The sequence below is a fragment of the Elephas maximus genome, chromosome 8 (genome assembly GCF_024166365.1).
Source record: "Elephas maximus indicus isolate mEleMax1 chromosome 8, mEleMax1 primary haplotype, whole genome shotgun sequence".
NCBI lineage: Eukaryota > Metazoa > Chordata > Mammalia > Proboscidea > Elephantidae > Elephas > Elephas maximus.
The window spans coordinates 35558290-35580434 of NC_064826.1; the positions used below are offsets into that span (position 1 = coordinate 35558290).

The 22145-nt window shown below is 36.3% G+C and overlaps 1 protein-coding gene across 7 annotated transcripts in view; it reads right to left on the minus strand.

Annotated features, from left to right (window-relative positions):
- FOXP2 (forkhead box P2) overlaps nucleotides 1–22145 on the minus strand; it is a 636455-nt gene that overhangs the window by 412968 nt on the left and 201342 nt on the right. For all 7 annotated transcript variants that reach the window (XM_049894628.1, XM_049894635.1, XM_049894634.1 and 4 more), the window contains one exon: nucleotides 21036–21125. The gene's annotated coding sequence lies outside the window, so the exon portion shown is untranslated. The remainder of the gene's footprint in view (nucleotides 1–21035; nucleotides 21126–22145) is intronic.

The following is a 22145-nucleotide window of genomic DNA, read 5'->3' on the forward strand; positions in this document are numbered from 1 at the left end:
ATATGTAGATATTTCAGAAAATTGCTTACTAAGTGACCTCCAAAAAGTCTATGTTAGAAAATAGATCAGTCAACTTTGTAAAATTGTAGCTCGCTATTTTCTTGCAACTATGTGTAATCCCAGGCCTCAACAACTGTGACCTCTTCCCCACCTTTGTGTATAAAAGCACACCCCTCCTTCAGAATGTAGGAACTCTTGGTACTTTCATTTATTACCCAGAGTTTTCCAGTATGAACTGTGGATCCCGACAGGAATTGTTGAGTCTGAGGATACAGAGGTTTAAGGGATGAACTTGAATCTTCCTGAGAAAATTGGAAATGCCAGTTCCAAAGGATTTTTGGAGCCACTTCCTGGAACCCTTGTCTACTGCATGAATGAAACACTTTGGTGCCTCAAGGTGCACATTTTTGTCTGTTTGGCATAACCTTACTAAAAAGGCAGTGTGGAAAACCACTTTGGGGTTCTTTGAATTTACCTAAACTCATTTTTTCTGCACAGTAACTTAGAAAGCAAAGTTCCCGAATTAAACAACCACAGTGGGATGCTGATTTTGACTGGTTTGCAAGACTTTTTGCAAGCATTTATGAAAAGACATCAGGATAATAAAACTGCTTCCCTGCAAAATAGTTTCCAAACTAACTAAACAAAATAAGGAATTACAATATCAGAGATCTGTAACTGCTCGTTATGCCCCCTCTAGTGTCCCTTCTATCTCGTTTTACTCTCCTACTCTTCTAACAACACTTTTTCTGAACTTCCTTCCTTCCCTCAACAACATACTGAAACCCCTCTACCTGAAATGAAACGCCTTTTAAAATTAAACATCTGGAAGAAGCTAAAAATCCTCCACAGTTACTTTCTCTCTTTGGTCTACATAATCATTACTAAGGAATTCCCTAACCCTGGCAAGGACCCTCAGAAATTTACAGAGGAATTTAAAAGTTTAACTGAAACCTATGAGCCTGGGTTACCTGATATATATCAGTTAATAAATACATTAGTCAGACCAGGAGAAGCTCAATTAAAGAAGCTAATTGGAGACATTCAGGAAGGTCCTTAACTATAAAAGCCAATGCATCTGGCACTGAATTGTTAGAAGAAGCAAGAGCCAGAGCTAAGCAGCTTTTGGATACCATTCCTAAAGCATTCCCTTGGAAAGTAGATTGGGCTAAAGTTTAAAGTGACAGAAAAGAAGAATGACAATGTTTATAATTTTAGGGACCATTCAGCAAAAATTTTTGCAGAACATTCCAGCTAGACACTCACCAAAACAGTGGTCAAACTGCTTTTAATTCAGTGTTCTTAAACGACCTCCATCAGAATTTTCTGAATAGTAAAATGCCATAGGTTGGATTGGGAAACTGCACCCATTACTTACTTAACCAACATAATTTTTAAATTGGCCCAGACCCTTGAACAAAGGCAGGCTAAACAGAATAAGCTAAGGGCTTTACAATTACAAGAGTTACAAAACCTAGCCAAGCCTCAGCTCAATTTCAAACACACCAAATCCAATGTTTGTCACTATTTTAAGAAGCCTGGGTATTGGAAAAATGAATGGTAAAAAAGGAAGAACAGAATAGAGAACTCTCCACCAGAAGCCAGGGCCTTAACTTCCTGATATTGAATGAAGGCGCTCCAAGGACCAAGTGGGGACTTTTTCCATGATGGCATTAGATCAACAAAGAGAAACTATTATAAATGTTAATGGAGAACCTTGAAATTTTTAATTGACACTGGAGTCACCTTATCTGCCATCAATGCCACTCATGTGCAAACACTCCTGCTCTGAAGTACAATGATCTCTAAGCTAGTGGGGGTAGCAAATACACAGCAGACTTTAGCTCATTCTCAGCATATTCCAATTTCCCATGGATCTTACTGAAGTTTATATTCCTTTCTACTTATCCCTGACACCCCTGTTAGTCTATTAGGTCAAGACATTTTGTCTAAGTGGAATTGTCATTTTCAATTCACTGAAAGGGGGGATTATTAAGCTTTCTTGTTGTCTCAAAACATACTGATGAGAAATCTGAACCAGAGCTAATTCAGAGGGAAGAATCTGCTTGCTATATGCAGGCATTGGTCATGCATATAGTTTAATACCACGTGACCCACTTCCCACTGACTTTGTTTTTAAATTTCTGAAACTTTATGGGCCATCACATCCACAGATGTGGGGCGAGTTTTATTGGCAGAGCCCATCAAAATCCAAGTAGACATATCTAAACCCTTGCCAAAAATTCCCCAGTGTCCCCTTAAACAAGAAGATAAAGAAAGGCTAATTCCCATTATTCAGGATTTTCATTCTAAGGACTTAATTGTCCCCTGCACCATCCCTTGTACACACCTGTACTTCCCATTAAGAAACCAAATAACAGAGGCTAGAGGTTCATTCAGGATTTACATGCCAGTAATTGCATAGTGATTCCTGTATTTCCAGTTGTCCCTAACCATCACTAATTACTTTCTAATGTCCCCACAGATGCGATCCAGTTCATAGTTATTGATCTTTGTAGTGCTTTCTTTAATATTCCTGTACATCCTGAAAGCCAATTTTTGTTTGCCTTTACCTTGGAAAATCAACAGTTTACTTGGACTGTAATGCCTCATTCACCGAATTTTTCTCAAATTCTTCATGCAGCTTTATAGCCTTTACAATTTAAAAGGGAGTCCAAATTATTTACAATATTTTGATGATTTATTAATCTCCTCCTTTCAGTTAGCGTTTTCTGAAGACACTGTAATTTTGCTACAACATTTGGCTACTGGAGGGCATAAAGCCTCTAAGGAGAAATTACAGGTGTCCCAGCCCTCTGTCAAATATTTGGGCCACTTAATTTCAGCAGAAGGTACTTGCATTGACCCAAAACAAAAAAAGGACATTTTTGTCTTCTTTATGGCTACCCCCCCAAAAAAAAAAAAACCCAGTGCCTGCTGGATTCGAACTGCCGACCCTTTGGTTAGCAGCCGTAGCACTTAACCACTACGCCACCAGGGTTTCCTCTTTACGCCTACAACTAAAAAACAAGAGGGTTTTTATGACTCTGCAGTTATTGCTGGACTTGGATCCCTAATTTTTCTTTAATAGTGCAACCTTTATGCAAATATTTGAAAGCTTCTGAACCAGATTCAGTTCAGATTGCCTTAGAGGATGAAGAGGCTCTCACTAAGTTAAAGAAAGCTTTAGTAAACTTGCCTGCTTTAGGCTTTCCCAATTACCATTTGGATGTTTCTTTATTTATACATGAGATATCAGGCAATCCACTAGCCGTGCTTACTCAAAAACATGGGGTCTACAGAAACCTGTATGCTATTATAGTCTGCAATTGGACCTGTAGCCAGGGAATACCCACCCTGGCTCAGAGCTGTGACTGCTACTGGCAAACTAGTAGAAAACACTGCAGAGATAATGCTGGGAAACTTTTTGGATGTATATGTACCCCATGCTGTATCTTCCATACTTAATTCTACCTTCACGCAACACCTCTCTACCAGTCGGCTCACTTCTTACGAGGTTCACCTATTGGCAGCATCTAATATTAGACTACACTTTATGACTTGTTTGAATCCAGCTACTCTTCTTCCTGAAACAAGTGATTCTTGCCTCAAGCATGACTGTTTAGATTTAACAGAGCAACTTTCGACTTCCCAAAGGGATTTAAAAGAAACTCCTTTAGTCAACCCTGATTTAGTTTTGTTTGTAGGGGATCTTACCTAAGACCTGACCCTGATAGCTCTCACTATAAGGCAGGATATGCTGTCACAACCTCTAATGAAGTCCATGAAAGTCAAAACCTTCCTCAAGCTACCTCTGCCCAGCAAGCTGAATTAGTTGCCCTTACCAGGGCTTGCAAACTTGCTTCAGGACAATCTGTAAGTATTTATATAGATTCTAGATACTGTCTTGGAATTGTTCATGATTTAGAAATGTTATGGAAGCAGAAGGGGGTCTGTAAGTTCTTCTGGAAGTATTATTTAAAAAATGGGACCCTTGTGTCAGATATTTTAGATGCCCTGCTTCTCCCTTCTGAAATCGCTGTGAATAAAGTACAGGCTCATCAGCCCAAAGGAGTGCCCCAAACTGAAGAAATCTGGGGAAATACTCTTGTTGATAAGGTCACCTAACAGGCTTGTACAAAATTATTATAACCCCTGTAATAGCTAAGGGTATTCTGGGACATTCTAATGAAGACAGCAGTCCCTCCAATATATTCATAGAAGATTCCAACCCTTCTGAAGTAATTTTAGAAAACCTTTTTAAACATCATCAACTAGCCCAAACTTAAAGAGCTTGAAATATGAAAAAAAGCATGTGGCTTTCAAGATTCTGCTACAATCTATGGACAGGATCTAATCAAAAGCCTACCCTCCCCAAGTTCCTCCATGTCCCCATGATGCAAGCTCTACACATGAATTCCCATATTGGGTGGAACAAGGTGACTGGGGCTCTAAAAAATATTGGTAAAGAAAATTCTTTGAGGCCGCAGAGCATGTTGCCAATCATTGCTCCATCTGCCCTCAACACAATGATGGGAAACATCTCAAGGTGTCTCCCAGACAATATCCATTGCCTTGTAGGCCTATTCTTGAATGGCAGCTAGACTTTATTCAACTCTCACCTTCAAATGGATATAAGTATGTATTAGTAATGATTTGTAGATTTTCACATTGGGTAGAAGCTTTCCTTTGACATCATGCTACCATGACTTTTGTAGCTAAGAAACTTCTTGAGAATATTATAGCTACTTGGGGAGCCCTGAGAACTCTTTGTAGTGATTGGGGAACTCATTTTACTAGCCAAGTCATCCAAGAACTTTGTCGGGTCTTTCTCATTTATCAGAGAGTCCACTGTCCTTATCATCCCCCATTTTCCAGCTTCGTAGAAAGGACAAATGGAATAGTAAAATAGTAAAAACCTAAATAGCAAAACTATATCAAGCTTTTCATTTATTCTTGACTAAGGTTCTTCCCTTAGTTCTCCTAAATTTGAGGTCCACACCATTTGGGTCTCACAAACCCACCATATGAAATAATAGCTACTAGATCCGTGGTTCTTCCTTACTTTGCTTACACTGACCCTAATATGCACAGTCTGATCTAAAATACTATCAGTCATTGCTGCAATACTCTATGAAATATCTTTCATAGGTTAAAGAAGCCTTTAATAACCAGATATTAAATATCCAGTATCTTCCTGATATCACCTCTGAATACTATGTGCATAGGAAAAGGCAAAAATTGAAGGATTAATTAGAACCCCAATGGAAGTGACCCTATTTAATCCTTTTTATGATCCCTGTACTGCAAAAGCTAGAGAGAATCAAATCTTGGATCCGCTTGTCACAGCTTAAACAAGCAAAACCACGCCATTGGACTGTATAGCTATTGGGAGATTTGGAACTTACTTCAAATGCCCTTGAGGCCAGAAGCCAATGACTGCAGAAGTAGACAGCTAGTCCCAAGGTCATGGAACAAGATTTCATGCAACCTGCTGAAATTTTTAGGCTTTGCTTTATAATCTTTGCTATTCTTGAGCAATTAGCAACACTTCATTATTGTAGTCTTCCCCCTGGTAAGAATTTTATTTTCCCATGCAAGTAGCTGAAGGAACTTACTTTACTGTAGCTGTTATTTTTATGCTATTTGCTTTATTACTTTTGGGTAGTTTTTCTTCATTCTGAAGCTTTTCTTAAGTTTTATCTTATTACTTTTGCTAAACCCTGCTAGAGTCTGGAGGGCAAACATGCACATTAAGTTAGCTTAATCAATAGCCAGCGCCAGCAACTTCACCAGTTGCTGGATATGCCACTTCTCTTCATCAATCTGTACAGGATCACTGATTCCCTAGCTACCCCAAAATAGACTATAAATGTACACCTACCTTTAACATAGACTTCTAAAAACCATTTAAATGAGCCATTCATATTAAACTATGGCAATGCATAGAATTATTAACATATCTCTTAATGCCTTGTTTCAACCTTACTCATGTGTGGGTAGATCCAAACAGATGCTCTAGCCCTAAGAGATGTATTCATCCTGTTGATAATTACCAGTATTATGCAACATGATAGACAGCTGCTCTGCCAATAACCAAGCTTCTTTAGTTTGCCCCCAGCTCAGATATCACCTAGAATTTGGGGGTTTATCAATTTGCAAAAACACACTAACTGAATACTGGCTTGAAAAAGCCAATCAAACTATTCCTTTCCCCAATAAATAAGCAGGGACAGGCATGTTATGCACTTTGTATGGGTACGTATTTTTACATGGAGGGTCAGCTTATTTAAAAACAAAATCCCATATAGAACCCTACACTTGGGCTCTACAATATTTATGTGGATAAACATGAACATATGGGGCCAATGTACCTTAGGTACTCTTGGAGTTCCATTAAACATCCTTTTGTACAATGATAGTCTGCATTGGACTAGTGAACAAGAATTAGTAGCCCTACACAAAAGAGAACTTATTCTTTCAAACTGTCCCATTGCTGATAGACTGGGATGGGGTTGTTCATTTCTCCAAGCATTCATTCCTACTAATCATATATTACAACTAGAAAAGTCTATTCACAACTTGTCTACCACCCTGGTTCAAATTGCAGATAATGTTGCAGACTGTATGACAGCCCAACAAAAATCTTTAGATTCCCTTGCCAAAGCAGTTCTTGTTTATAAAATAATCTTGGATTTTCTATTAGTACAGCAAGGAGTTTGTGCCTTGTTAATACTTTGTGCTGCCCTTAGATTAATACCTCTGGAGAAGTAGAACAGGATATCAATGAGTTCCGCCACCAAGCCACTTGGTTACATACAATTACCCAATGACTGTCTCCTCTTTTTTTTTTTTTTTGACTTTTTTTAACTGGCTACCTCATGGTATTGGTTGCTGGTTTCAAACTATCCTATCAGCTGGATTGCTCATTTTGATTACTGTGATTGTTAATATAGGACAAATGAAACGTATTATGAGCTGTTTACCCAATGCTTATAACCATACCCATTCCCAGTTTGAACTTTATTTTTTGCTCTTAATAAGACTCCTTGCTTTTACTTTTCCAGAACAGCCTATTTTACTCTTTTACAGCTGTCATAAATATGATTATTCTACACATGGGGCAACTATATGAATGCTTCATAAATCTAATTTAGTCATGCCCAATCATTTATTTTATATTTATTTTTGAAATTACATATCTCAAAACATTTAACTAAAAAATATCATTTCATGATAGTAAAGGGGGAAATACAAAATATCTGATACACAAATTGGCCTGTGTCTCATGACATTAATAAGCACTTGGTCTAGTCTCTTTTTAGGATTAATTCTAAATTTCCTTACTCAGTGAAAAAGAGTAATTTTCAGATCTTATAAGTGACAGTTAAAAAAAATTTAACAGTATTTGTTTTGAAAAATGTGTACATATTAAGGCAAAAATTACAAACAAACAAAAAACTTCCTGGTGAAAATTCCTATTTCTAATGGTTCTTGACCTATGTAAGCCACAACCTCGTTGCCTTTAAAGGTATTAAAATCCTGAGCAAAAACATAAACAAGGGTATATTAAATCTGTGTTACTAAGATTGCCGAACAGTTGTATATAGTAGTAAATAAGGATTAATCAGAGTACTGCAACTAGTTGAGAGTTTGAGATGTTTCGTTCTATTTCATATTAATATTTTTCTTTTTTAGAGAAAATGTATGTTCAATGAACAAAGTTTAAATCATGTAGACAACTATAAATAAAAAAATGAAAATCTTATATAATTCTATCCTTCATAAATAACCATTGTTAATATGTTGGCATATATATATATATTAGTAATTTTCCTATATATATGAGTTTAAGCAATATTATATGTTATTGAAACATTTTTATAACTGCATTATTAATTTACTTAATATTCTTTGTTATTCCACTGTTTATGTATACTGCAATTTCTTTAACCATTTTTTCCCATATTTATTTAGACTGATAACTCATTCGTGACATGAGGAAGCATAAGAATCTATATATCTAATAGCTTACTTTATAGTGGACCAATAAGTAGGTAAGCCAGAGAAGCAGCTATTTTAAGATGAGAAAAAATGGTAGCTTAAATCTCTTTTTCATTCTACCTCAAAATCTCATTAAAAATGAAGTTTTCTCTCTGTGTTTCTGTGGGTGTGTGATTGTAGGGATAGGTGCTGGAATAAGCCTTCCTGTCTTAAGGTAACTTCTCAGAAATGCCTAGGAATATCTAAATAATAGTGTAAATCGCTACTATGTAATCCTCTGATTTCCTTAAGTTCTTTTCAGAAAACAAGAAAACACAGGAACCACTTTTCTATTCCTTTAATAACCTTTCTGAACTCTCGAGAGATAAACTTGCATCACTTTTCTACATTAAGCTCCTCAGTCCTTTTCCCTAAGCCTATGCTGCATTATGCAAACAGAGATCCTAGTAAGGTAAAAGTCTAATTAGGGTTCGACTCCTCAAATAATGCTTAAAATGAGTCTATTAGAATGCTTATAAATTCAAGTAACAAAAAAACTAAATCAAAAAAGATTAAATTGAAAAGAAAATTACTGTCTCACTTAGTCAAGAAGTAGGAAATTTATTTATATAAGTTTAATAAAGCTAATATTATTTAATATTTACTAATTTAATAATAAAATATAAATAAACCAATTACTGGCAAGGGAATGGGATTTTCACAATTGGCTTAACTTGGTCAGGATCCACCCTTGCATATGGGAATAGTGTCAGTCTCCCATGAAGTATATGCTATGTGGAATAATGAACAATATCTCAACAATATTAGGGATCTGTAAACAAAGAAAATGAGAATAAAAGACATTGCAAAGACAAGTAGCAGTGTCTGCTTCAAGTCAAGTAACTATCTATCCTCACCCAAGACAGTCTCAATGTATACCTGTTGTCCGGAGTGAACATTATTAGAATCCCTTTTTCTCTCAAAAGTGTCCTAGATGATACACAATATGGTCACCTTGTTATACAGTGTAGATTTTAAGATTTCAGAATTAAGTTCTAGTGTATTTTGGTTATAATTATATAAGAAAATTGCTAAACCTGTACTGAAAATAAGGCTTAACAATACATAGCTAGCCTACTAAAATAAATTTTAAAATAAGTATAAAGTAATCCCTTTCAAATGATTGAAATACTAATTATAAACCGATTCTCAACAATTCTTTAAATAGATTTCATAGATTTTTACTTGCTTTTTTAATATCTTAGTCTATGTTTCTCTATTTAAAAGAAGACAAGTAATTTATATTTAATAATATATAATTATATTAAAATATAACATATAATTTCTATAACACAGAAGAATTTGGACAATGCTAGTCAGCAAAAGCAAAAGGAAAAAATGATGAAGTAAAAGAGCTGAACAGAAGATTTCAAAGGGTGGCTCAAAACGACAAAGTATTATGATGACACATGCAAGGATCTGGAGATGGAACACCAAAAGGGGAGAACACACTCAGCATTTCTCAAACTGAAAGAACTGAAGAAAAAATCCAAGCCTCGAGTTGCAATACTGAAGGATTCTACAAGGAAAATATTAAAAGACACAGGAAGCATCAAAAGAAGATGGAAGAAATACACAGAGTCACTATACCAAAAAGAATTGGTCAACATTCAACCATTTCAGGCAGTAACATATGATCAGGAACCGATGACGCTGAACCGAAGGAAGAAGTCCAAGCTGCACTGAAGGTACTGGAAAAAAACAAAGCTCCAGGAATTGACCGAACACCAACTGAGACATTTCAGCATTCAGATGCAACGCTGGAGGCACTCAATCATCTATACCAAGAAATTTGAAAGGCAGCTACCAGACCAACCGACTGGAAGAGATCCATATTTATGCCAATTCCCAAGAAAGGTGATCCAACTGAATGCGGAAATTATCGAAGAATATCATTAATATCACACGCAAGGAAAATTTTGCTGAAGATCATTCAAAAGCAGCTGCTGCAGTATATTGACAGGGAACTGCCAGAAATTCAAGCCAGATTTAGAAGAGGACACAGAACCAGGGATATCATAGCTGATTCAGATGGATCCTTGCTGAAAGCAGAGAACACCAGAAAGATGTTTACCTGTGTTTTACCAACTATGCTAAGGCATTCAGCTGTGTAGACCATAAAAAATTACATATTGCGGAGAACAGGAATTCCAGAACACTTAATTGTCCTCATGTGGAACCTATACATAGATCAAGAGGAAGTTGTTCGGACAACACAAAGGTATACTGCATGGTTTTAAGTCAGGAAAGGCATGTGTCAGGGTTGTATCCTTTCACCATCTCTATTCAATCTGTATGCTAACCAAATTATCCAAGAAGCTGAACTATATGAAGAAGAACGGGCCATCAGGATTGGTGGAAGACTCGTTAACAACCTGCATTATGTAGCTGACACAACTTTCTTGCTGAAAGTGAAGAGGACTTGAAGCACTTACTGATGAAGATTAAAGATCATAGCCTTCAGTATGGATTACACCACAACATAAAGCAAACAAAAATCCTCACAACTGGACCAATAAGCAGTATCATGATGAATGAAGAGAAGATTGAAGTTGTCAAGGATTTCATTTTACGTGGATCCACAATTAATGTCCATGGAAGCAGCAGTCAAGAAACCAAAGGACACATTGCATTGGGCAAATATGCTGCAAAAGACCTCTTTAAAGTGTTAAAAAGCAAACATGTCACCTTGAGGACTAAGGTGCGCCTGACCCAAGCCATGGTGTTTTCAATCACCTCACATGCAAACGAAAGCTGGACAATGAATAAGGAAGACCAAAGAGGAATTGTGGTGTTGGTGAAGACTGAATATACCATGGACTGCCAAAAGAACGAACAAATCTGTCTTGGATGAAATACTCAGAAGCAAGAATGGCAAGACTGCATCTCACATACTTTGGACATGTTATGAGGAGGGATCAGTCACTGGAGAAGGGCATCATGCTTATTAAAGTAGAGGGTCAGAGAAAAAGAGGAAGACTCTCAATGAGATGGACTGACACAGTGGCTGCAACAATGTGCACAAAACAGCTAACAATTCTGAGGATGGCGTAGGACCAGGCAGTGTTTCGTTCTATTGTACATAGGGTCACTACGAGTCGGAATCGACTTGACAGTACCTAAAAACAACAGTTAGCAAACATTTAATAAACAGAGTGATAAAGTATACCATAAACCTCTTTAAACTTAAAGACATAGTATGTTTTGGGCCACAAGAGGAATCCCACGATAAGAGAAGCTGTCCAGTGGTTCTGGACAAAAGAACACTGGAGAATTTTGGAGCTAGACTGCCTTAGTTCTGTCGCAGATTAAACACTGGGCAAAATAGTTAACCCTTCTGGGCCTCAGTTTCTTCATCTGTAAAGCAGAGATAATAATGGACCATACTCATAGGTATCTAACTCATCAATGCCAGTATTAGATGAGTTAACAAAGGTCAATCACTTTGAAAAGTAACTGGTACTAAGTAAATATTACTATTACTTTTGCTGCTGCTGCTGCTGCTGCTGCTGCTGCTACTTCTACCTAGAGTCCAGGGTGCTATCTGAAGAACCAGACAGTAATGCACACACTATCCCCAAGCTAATAATGTAAAGAGATAATAAAGTATTTTGAAATGCAAAAATAAATACAAGGGCAAAGAAGGAACAATGGGCGACCAGGGAGAAGGTGGAGTACAGTGAAGGGTGAGATCAGGCACTGACTCACTAAATGCAGTTCTTCCGCTACAAGGTGCTCTGCTCTGCCATTTGGCATGTTGCTAAAAGTCTAGGCTATATTGCTAAAGGGACTAAGCCTTGACAAAGTCTCAGTGTAATGCTCTCCTCATCTTGAGAGAAGTTTCTTAATCCATGACTTCTAGAGGGCAAGTTCACAATCAAAAACCATGACCATATAGAAGTTAAATGGTTACAGTCCAGAGTAAATAGGAGTGTACTTCTGTATAGGGGAATGGACTTTGAACATTTTCTGATCAACAAGAGAATTATGTATAGACTATAACAATGAAGATATTGTTTTCACTGAGTGCCAGTGAGTCCATTTTGACTCATAGCGACCCTGTGTGACAAAGCAGAACTACCCCCATAGAGTTTTCTAGGCTGTAATTTCATGAGAGCAGATTGCCGGGCCTTCATCCCACAGAATGGCTGGGTGGGTTCTAACTGCTAACCTTTCGGTTATCAGCCAAGTATTTAACTGTTGCACCACCAGGGCTCCTTACAATGAAGACAGACAAATATAAAATACAAGGGCACTAGAGCACTAATAATACCAAATTTTTAATATCTACTAACTAATCATGTCCTTGGGTGGTACAAATTGTTAAAAAGCTAACTGAAAGGTTGGTGGCTCAAATCCACATAGGAGTGCCTTAGAAGAAGGGCCTGGTGAGAACCAGACATTGAAAACCCTATGGAGCACAGTTCTACTCTGACATACATGGGGTGGCCATTAGGCAGATTGGACTGGACAGCAACTGGTTAAAAACTAGTTATACTTTCAGCCCCACTAGATAAGGAAAGGAAACCCTGGTGGCATAGTAGTTAAAAGCTGTGGCTACTGACCAAAAGGTCAGCAGTTCAAATCTACCAGGTACTCCTTGGAAACCTCACAGGGCAGTCCTACCCCATCCTACAGGGTCGCTATGAGTCGAAATTTACTCAACAGCAATGGGTTTGGTGGGGTTTTTTTAATATGAGGAAATACTGAGATGCCATAGCAAACTTTTGGTTCACTCACATGAGAGTATGAAACATGTTTACTCTTACTGGACATTATTGGAGCCACCCATAACCCTGTGACTGACTGAACACTGTATGAAAAGCTACCAAATTTATGGTCAAGAACTAAAGAAGTTCTTGACTCACAACATTACTTAAAAGAGAAACCCACCTTTCCCAGTAAGCCAATATCAAAGATACCTTTAAGATGGCTCATTGTTCACATGAGAAGTAATGTATGTTTTGCATCTAATTGAAGACACATATTTAACTAAAATCACTATGACAGAAAGAATTAATACTTGCAAGAACTATTAGGTACTTGGAGAACAGAAAAATTTTTTTTAATGAACATAACCAAAAAGTAAGCATAAATCATTACCTGAGATTATTGAAACAAATAAAGGAAATGTACTGACGATTTTTAAAATTTAATTGCACACAGTTAAGAGTAATATAAGCTGAAATTATCTTAATTTTAAATAAACTACAAGAAAAATTACACAATAAAGTACTAATGTTACACATTACTTATAAGGTTGAGGAGAAACCCCGTGTTTCATTAACAAGATCTGAAACGTTTCTAACAAAACTTTTTCATTGATCTTTCTTCTACAAGTATTTACCTTTAATTTGACCTGGGCAATCAAATAAGAGATTTTCATTTCTCTGCATCAGACTTTCCAAACATCTTCATGTAAGTACTCAGATATTTGTATTTTACAAATTAAATGTATCAAGAAATGTACCTTACTATGATATATGTTATTGTCATTTTAATTTCATAGCATTCAAGAAGCTTACTTTTTATTTTTATCCTCCCAATAATTGTAACAGATGATAAAATATACAAAATACTTACATTATAAGTAAATTTTATATACATCAGAATTATTTTATCACACATACATATACACACAGAGACACACACATGCACACAAAAACGAAACTTCATGGGGCACTTTCTAAAAAGTTTATTCTCATCTGTACACATACTCTTGATTAATGAAAAAAACACTCAAGATCACTAGCATCTTTTAATAGACTAGGGTTTACTGTTATTTTCCAATCTTAAGATTGTAGATTGCCCTTTGGCAAATCCATTCATCTTTATTGTTTATTAAATTCTCTGAGGCTCATCCATGCACTTAAGTGTCAGAAAAAATCATTATAATACTGTCATTTCAAAAGTTTCCACTCCTATTACTCTTGCAAAGTACTTATTGTTTAAGACCAAAAATAATATGGCAATTGAGAATCATATTTAACATTTAATTGTACTGATAAAAATGAATATTTTAGGTCCAATATAACAAGATATTTATCCCTTGATACATTGAACATAAAAGTCTTCTCATCTGTTTCAGTGCTTTGCCTTCTTCAGGTCTTAAATCTGCCATATTATCTCACTTGATTTCTGAGAATTTTCATATGGAAATCTATTTTATTTACTTTATTTTCAGTAAAATGATTCAGTGAGCATTAGCAACTCTAAGACACAAGTTTCAATCAGTCTTCAGTCAAAGGCGTCAATCTATATTAGACCCACTGTACTGTGAGTTGCAGCTGGAAAGTTAGAATAGTCAGAGCAACAGTGAAAATGTGAGCAAGGCCTAATGAAGGCACAGTGAAGAGAAAGAAAGCTCTCCCCAGGCTCTCACATGCATTGCTTATAGGATACCAGGTGCTGGGTTCAACACATGAAAAGCTTCTTAATAAGGCTGACAGCTAAAAGGGGGCTTCAAAATTTATTTTACATGACACCTACAGTAATAGTCCTCTGTTCTCCAGCAGACAACTGTAAAAACTTGAATTACCAACAGCTTAAAATAAGTTTTTATATTCACCCCTCAAATATCATTTGGGAAAAGAAAAACCCTAAAAACACTCAAGCTGCATGGGATCTCTTCTATAACATTTGCATACAATCACTGATATAATACTAGTTTCAATGGACCTTTCCTTACAAATTTGTATGACATTTTAAATATAGCTGCTGGATTAGATTTTAACCACAAAACAATCAGTAAGTTTGAGCAACAACTCATTTTGGAAAATGATATCGTTAAAGACTAATTCCACGAAATGTGGGGCAGAAGTACTATTAGATGCCGTGAAAATGGCTCCCAAAGCACAAACTCTGTAATAAGTGATGCTGGTGCATATTTGATATGGGCTGTAAAAAGCAGATTATTGCAATGGTACTCTTCCTAGCAAATAAGACCATTAAAAAGGTACTTAATGTTCAGTTGAATTGAAAAGCAGGCCAGTTAAAATCCATATTTTGCTATTTTGTATAATGGTGTCAAAAATTTTACTAGTGCACAGCTTCAAGACACAAATTTAAAATTATAAATGTAAACCACTCTTTTTTGATAAGACTACGTTTCTGTTTTCTTTCTCTTCTTTTAAAATAATGCACTATTCTTGCCAGGTTCTAGCATCACAGTATAATCAATAGGAATAAAATTAGGAACGGAGGGTTTAATGTGAATATATTAAAAATGTTGCACTGTTACTTGCTGATATATACTTCTGAATTCACTTTCTAGAGACCAAATGCATTACTTTTCTAGTAAAAGAATGCTTCAGGATACACTGTTGTTAGACAATGTTGAGTCAATTCTCAACTCATAGCAACCCCTTAAGACAGAGTACAGCTGCCCCATAGGGTTTTTTAGGCTGTAATCTTAACAGGAGCAGATCATCAGGTCTTTCTCCCATGGAGCCAATGGGTGGGTTCAAACCGCCAACCTTTCAGTTAGCAGTCAAGCATGTAACTGTTAGCTCCTTCTTCAAAATATAGCACCCCAAATATGTGTACATGTATCTAGGCACCTCCATGTAACTCTTTTCTTTACAACTCTATAAGGATATTAAAAGCGAGCAACAGAAAACTACCATAAGTTTACAGAATAGATTCTGCAAGCCCAGACCCTGCCCTGTGAGAGTGTTCAATTTCAAACCCTGTGAGATCGTTCTAACCATTCCAAACAACTCTTTTGTGAAAGAACTAGTACCTAGGCCAGCACCCAGACCTACCCACTCCTGGGTAAACTGGACTCTCAAAGATTGATGTGATCAAAGGGCAAGAAATATAAAGTGACATCTACATGTTATAACATCAGTATTCCAAGGTGAAATCTAAACATTTCATGTTTTCTTCTCATTTGGCTCTCTATCTTATACATATACATGCCTATCTTTTCCATGTTAGATATATAATTAACCTTGGTATTTCACCCCAGAGCCAAAGACAGTGCTGAAATTTGTGGAAATAAGTTTAGAATTAAGATATTGTATAGTGTAGTAATTATCTATTGCTACATAACAAAAAATAAATATTTTTATTTTTTTTACTTAACAAATTACTCCAAAAAACAGCAGCTTAGAACAAGAAACATTTGTTATCTCACATAGTTTCTCACAGTTAGGAACTCAGTTGTTTAGCTGAGTAGTTTATGCTCAGGATTTCTCAGGAAGTTGTAGGTTGTTTGCCAGTCCTCCCTGGCTGCTGGTTGGAGGGCTCAGTTCCTCACCAGGTAGACCTCTCAAGGGAAGCTAGCCTCCTCCAGAGAAAGTGATGAAAAACAGACAGAGAAATAGACAAAAAAGAAGGAAGAAAGAAAAGAAGAAGAAATGGAGGAGGAGAGATAGAAAGAACACCCAAGACAGGAGTCTCAAAAGTGACAAACCATCACTTGTGCCATATTCTGTCGGCCACGGACCAATCTTGGTAAAATGTAGGAGGCGACAAAAAAAGAGTATGAAAACTAGGAGATGGGGATCATCAGTGACCATCGTAAGACGCTGCCTACCACCAAAAAAAAAAAGCTTGTTGCCGTCGAGTCGATTCTGACTCATAGCGACAGGGTAGAGCTCTGGTGGATTCGAACTGCTGATCTTTTTGTTAGCAGCCAATCTCTTAACCACTGTGCCACCAGGGCTTAACCACATTACCACAGACTCTAATTATTCATGTCTTTACCACATGCAATCAGTTCCAACAAGTAAGTTGAAAGGATTTCTTACAGGTAATTTGAGGGTTGTTCGAGGTATATCTCAGATTACTGAGTCAATGTAAGAGTAGATAACTCACATAGAATATCCTTTGAAATATGACTCTCAAACCGAATGCTGGCAGAGAGACAACTGTTCTCATTCAAGGAGATATTTTATACATTCAGCAAATATTTCTTAAAATTCTATTATGTGCAAGGCTACAGGTAATACAAAGATGAGTAATATACATTCCCTCATCTCCATGGGTAACAAAAGGAATGAGACAAACTCATATATCTCTAACACCAGATGGATATCATGTGGCATGAGACTACGCAGGAAACGTCTTGGGCTGGCTAAAGAGGGAGAAAGAATGAGGAACAGAATAATAAAACAAGTAGAGATTGAAATGAGCTTCAAAGAAACGGAGAAAGGGAAAGCACAGCATGTGCACTGATAAAGATGTGCGCACATGTAAGGCATGTAATCCAGGGTGTACACAGCAGGGCAAACAGGAGAAAAAGGTTGTGCACTTGGGTTTGTCACATCCTGGAGAGTATTAAATACCAGGCTAGACTGTCTTATTTAATCTGGTGGCTAAAAGCAAAAACCCACTACCACTGAGTCAATTCTGACTCATAGCAACACTACAGGATAAAGAGTAGAACTACCCCAGAGAGTTTCCACAGAGCAGCTGGTGGATTTGGAATGCTCACCTTTTGGTTAGCAACGAATCTCTTAACCGCTGAGCCACCAGAAATAATTAATGAATTTTTTGTGAGGGGGAGTAGGGATGGCCTGTTGGGAATTATACCGTGTCATTATTACCCGACAATAAAAGTCTACAATTAGAATATTTGTTTTTATTGAATATGACATAATTATAAAAATATAATAACTTATATGAATTTTAAATTAATAAGTTTTTACACTAGGGTGGCCTCATGTCCATGCCCTGTATAACTGTCTTCACTTGAGTGTGGGTATGTCCTGTGACTTGCTTCTAACCAATACATTATGGCAAAGGTTATGGGATATCACTGACAGGATTACATTTTCACACACATATACACACACGCACACAGACACACACACACAGCTCCATCTTGTCAGCATGCACTACAGACTTTCCTGCTGGCCTTGAAGAAGCAGGCTGCTATGATGTGAATTATGTATGGAGAAAGCCACGTGGAACGTAAACTGTGGTTGGCCTCTAGGAGCTAAGGGCCTCAGTTTTACAATTACCAAACCAAAACCCACTGCTGTCCAGTCTATTCTGACTCATAGTGACCCTATAGAGTAGAACTGCCCCAAAGAGTTTCCAAGGAGTGCCTGGTAGATTCAAACTGCTGACGTCTTGGTTAGCAGACTTAGCTCTTAACCAATACAACACAAGGGTTTTTCTCTACAGCTACAGTACACTGAATAGTGCTAATAGCCAGCCATCTTGGAAGAGGATCCTGAACAGGTGAGTAAGCAGCTTGGGCAACATTTTGACTGTGGTCTTGTAAGACTGAGCAGAGGAACCAGCTAAGCATGCCTGGACTCCAGACCCACAGAAAATGTGAGATAATAAATATGTATTGTTTTAAGTCACTAAATATTTGGTAATTTGTTATACAGAAGTAGAAAACTAATACACATGCTAATTAAAAGTCTGCACATTTACAGAATTAACTCATTTTGAGCATTTCTTATAATACCCATGGGTGGACAAAGGTAAGAATGCTACAAAGGCTATTTGGTTGGTATCCTGGATAATACAGTCAACCTTTGAAACTAATAGGAGACAAAACAGCAACAAACTTTTTTCAATGTTTGTTATGCCCTTTACATTATTCACAAATTTAGTCCTCAAATCTACTTTACGGTGTAGGTGTTATATCTCCATTTTCAAGACTGAGAAATTAAGGGTTAGAGAGCTTAAATGGCTGTCTAAGGTTTAACGTGATAGATTTGTTTCAGAACCACAACTCAAACCTAGAAAATAACGTTCATTTCTACTCCATTGAAATAACTCAAACATCTGATCTTTGATGTGTTATTTGAATTTAATACTCTAACAACTGAATACTCTGAAAATAAATCATAAATATAGTGAAGTAAAACACACACTCACCCATTACCCATTTACCCACATACACAAAGACTCGCAGCTGTATGGCAACATTTTATTCACCATTATAGAAGTATTACTTAGGGCAGATTATTTAACCTTTCTGAGAGGTAATGTGGGAGATAATACTTAACAAAATGTTTGAAAATAGCAAGATTCAACCAAGTATTCACTTTAGGTTGGGTTGAGGGATGTTGGGGAATAAAAGTATGGAAAGAGACAAAAAAAATTAATATTTCTTGAAAACAGATGAACACTAAGTGGTGAATTTTAACAGTAACTCAACAAAAAAGGTATATTTATCCTCCATTTTGCTGTTTGAAAGCTGAGGTACAAATATATAAGGAAGTCAGCCAAGGTTGGTAAGAACACAGATAAGTGGCAGCAGGGATGCAAACCCAGGTCTCCACCTAGGAAGCCTTGCAGCTTCATCATCTTATTCTTCCCTTATTATAATATCTCCAGCCCTAGGGTCCATAATTCCACATATTTCCAAGAATAAATAATTTTTTAGAAGCCACTTTTCCATTAAGATGAACCTCTGATATTATGTATATGCATTATTTACACCAATATATGCTAGGTCTTTATTTAAAAATGTAAAAGACTAAATGCCACTATAATAATTTGATTTTAAAAAGTCCAATTATAAAGCTCCAGAAGCAGTCTTGAAGACTAACTTCACACCCAATTATGTTCCTTTCTGGGGAGAAGATTCCTAACTTTTTAAAAATAGTTTCTTTCATGGTTCCATGATGTTCATTGCCAAATAACTGCTGCTTATTATTTTTTTATTATAAATATAAAATCCTTCTGCTATTGTTAATATAAATGTTCTAGTACTCAATGGTTTTAGTACTCAAAAATGAGAACTTTAATATTAGATTTTGCAGAGATGGAATGTTTCAATATAGCAATTATCTATAGCAAGCCATACTAGGTTGTTCTAAAATACAAAAGGGGGTTAGCAGGGGATAAGGCTGAATCATAAACCTGGATGAGATTAAAGCAAACTGTAGAAACCAAATACTATTTTTGCAACCTAATGATTTTTGAAAACTATTTGCTGGATAATTATGATTAATCCAAAGGAAAATCTGGCAACCAGAAAAAAAAAAAAAAAAAAGATTGGGCATTAGCAGATATGGGTTCTAATAATAGCAAATTGTTTACTATTAGCTATAAAATCACGAGCTATATTATTTTCTCCAAACTTCTTTGTCTTTTTAGTTTTTCTAGTTACTAAACAAAGGGTAATAATGCCAGCCTTATTTATATGATAAAGTTGATGAAAGAGTAAAATCAAGTAATAAGTTACAAAAGTACATCCAAACCTTAAATGCTACATACACGTAAAATTATTTTATTAGTGTACCTGGCAAAATGCTAAAGTTGATAAAAAACATAAAAAGTCCCCCATCTTTTGGCATAAAGATTAGAGAGAGAAATGATGTAAACTATTAGAAAGCTTTGAAATACAACTTTTCAAGTAAAAATTCCTTTTGGCAAAGAGAAGAATTATTACAGATTTGGATCCCTATGAAGTACTGCTTCATTGATACCACAGTTCAGTAGTAACACTGAAAAACTAATTTTACAGAAACATTATATTGAGAACCTTTATATGTTGACATTGTAAATATCAAGGAAAACCACCATTAGATTTAAAGATATGCAACATTAAAAACAAATGTTTTCTAAAACAACTGATATGCTGGTCTCAAAAGTTTATAGGAAAATTCAAACTTTCAAGGAAAAAATCATTACTGGTAGTTTTTTCTCTCTTTTTGCAACATTTCTAGATCCCAGAAAACCACTTGTACTGGCCAGCATAATGGTTACATAAAATACTCTCAGATTTGTTCAAAACCCAATTCATACTCCAGATATATTTATGTTAATTTTCAATAAAAATAAAATAAGACTCAGTTTGACAGAAAGGAAGAGAGTGGAAAGAAGTGAAATGGGAAACCCAGGCGAATAGTGATATGTATTCCTATTGCCATATTTGACATGTCTCTATGGTTTACTGATAACTTTTTTTAACCCTCAAGAAAGACACTTAATCAAATTATCAATGAATAAAGTAAACATTAGAAAAACAAAACTAAGCACAATGACCAAAAGAGAATTACTAGCAAAAGGATACTTACTAGTTTCTTCAGATCTGCCACAAGACTTTTGAGTCAACCTTGAAATAAAGTCCTAGGTAGATTCAATCCCAGCATCACATTAGAGTAGGCCTGTTAATAGAGACAAATGATTGTCACTGCTCTGAAAATTAAACTTATGTCACAATTAGCTCAATGACTTTGTAGGACATAAAACATATTCATTCCAAAGAAGGAAAATTGTTAATGCATTCATTACTTTGTGAATCTTCAAATATGCATGAAAATGCTTTTCTACATTTTAATCTACCCATAACTATTTTAATCTAGGGAATTTTAAATCCATTGTTTGGTACAAAGCAAGGACCACAGAGACAGAACAGGATGCTTTCCAACTGAGGCAGGTTTTATTTCCAACTCATAATGATTTTGCAGGTTTAAACTTTTTGGTAATTAAATTTCATGATTTATAAAACAAAATTATTCGCGTTTCAAGATTCCTAACTGAAAACATGACTGATTTCAATTGTCTCTTCATCACATACTTAATTAGTTTTGTAGGGCTTTCCACAATTAACGAATTGGTAGTAAGCATTTTCTGTTTATAATCAAACAATGTAAGCGTTATTACTTTAATGCTTATTTGATTTTCTGTGTTCCAGACCCATTTTTCATTGAACCACTCTCTTTTCTAGTCCCTCGCCCTTTAGTTAATCTGAAAGATTTAGCTCATACCTTTCTTAGGCTAAAATAAGTTGTCTTCTGGAAGTTTGTTAAAATTATAGGACTTAATAAGGTATGGAAAGAGCCCTGGTGGCACAGTCATTAAGTGCTCAGATGCTAACTGAAAGGTCTGTGGTTTGAACCCAATAGCTGCTGCGTGGGAGAAACATGTGGCAGTCTACTTTCATAAAGATCATAAAGATTACAGCCTTGGAAACCCTATTGGGTGGTTCTTCTCTGTCCTATAGGGTTGCTGGAGCGCTGGTGGTGCAATGGTTGAGAGCTATGGCTGCTAAGCAAAAGGTTGGCAGTTTGAATCCACCAGCCACTCCTTGGAAAACCCTATGGGGCAGCTCTACTCTGTCCTATAGAGTTGCTATAAGTCAGAATCGACTCAACCGCAATGGGTTTGGTTTTTGGATAGGGTCA